This window comes from Lutra lutra, chromosome 6 (assembly GCF_902655055.1).
Source record: "Lutra lutra chromosome 6, mLutLut1.2, whole genome shotgun sequence".
Classification (NCBI taxonomy): Eukaryota; Metazoa; Chordata; class Mammalia; order Carnivora; family Mustelidae; genus Lutra; species Lutra lutra.
The window spans coordinates 78,538,267-78,538,515 of NC_062283.1; positions in this window are offsets into that span (position 1 = coordinate 78,538,267).

The following is a 249-nucleotide window of genomic DNA, read 5'->3' on the forward strand; positions in this document are numbered from 1 at the left end:
ACCTGCCATCCTTTAACCCGGTCAAGTTGACACATAATATTAACCATCATGGGAACATTCTGTCCTAAATGATGTAATAATTCTTGAGTTTAGGAAAGAAGATTCTAAATGAACTAAAATTCAGAATAAGGACCCCTGGAGAAAGAGAATTATATTATGGAATTTGCTTAGATACCTGTATAGCTAATACATTGGAAGACACAACCAGATAAACAGTGCCTAGAACTGCTTCATGTGTATTTATTTATA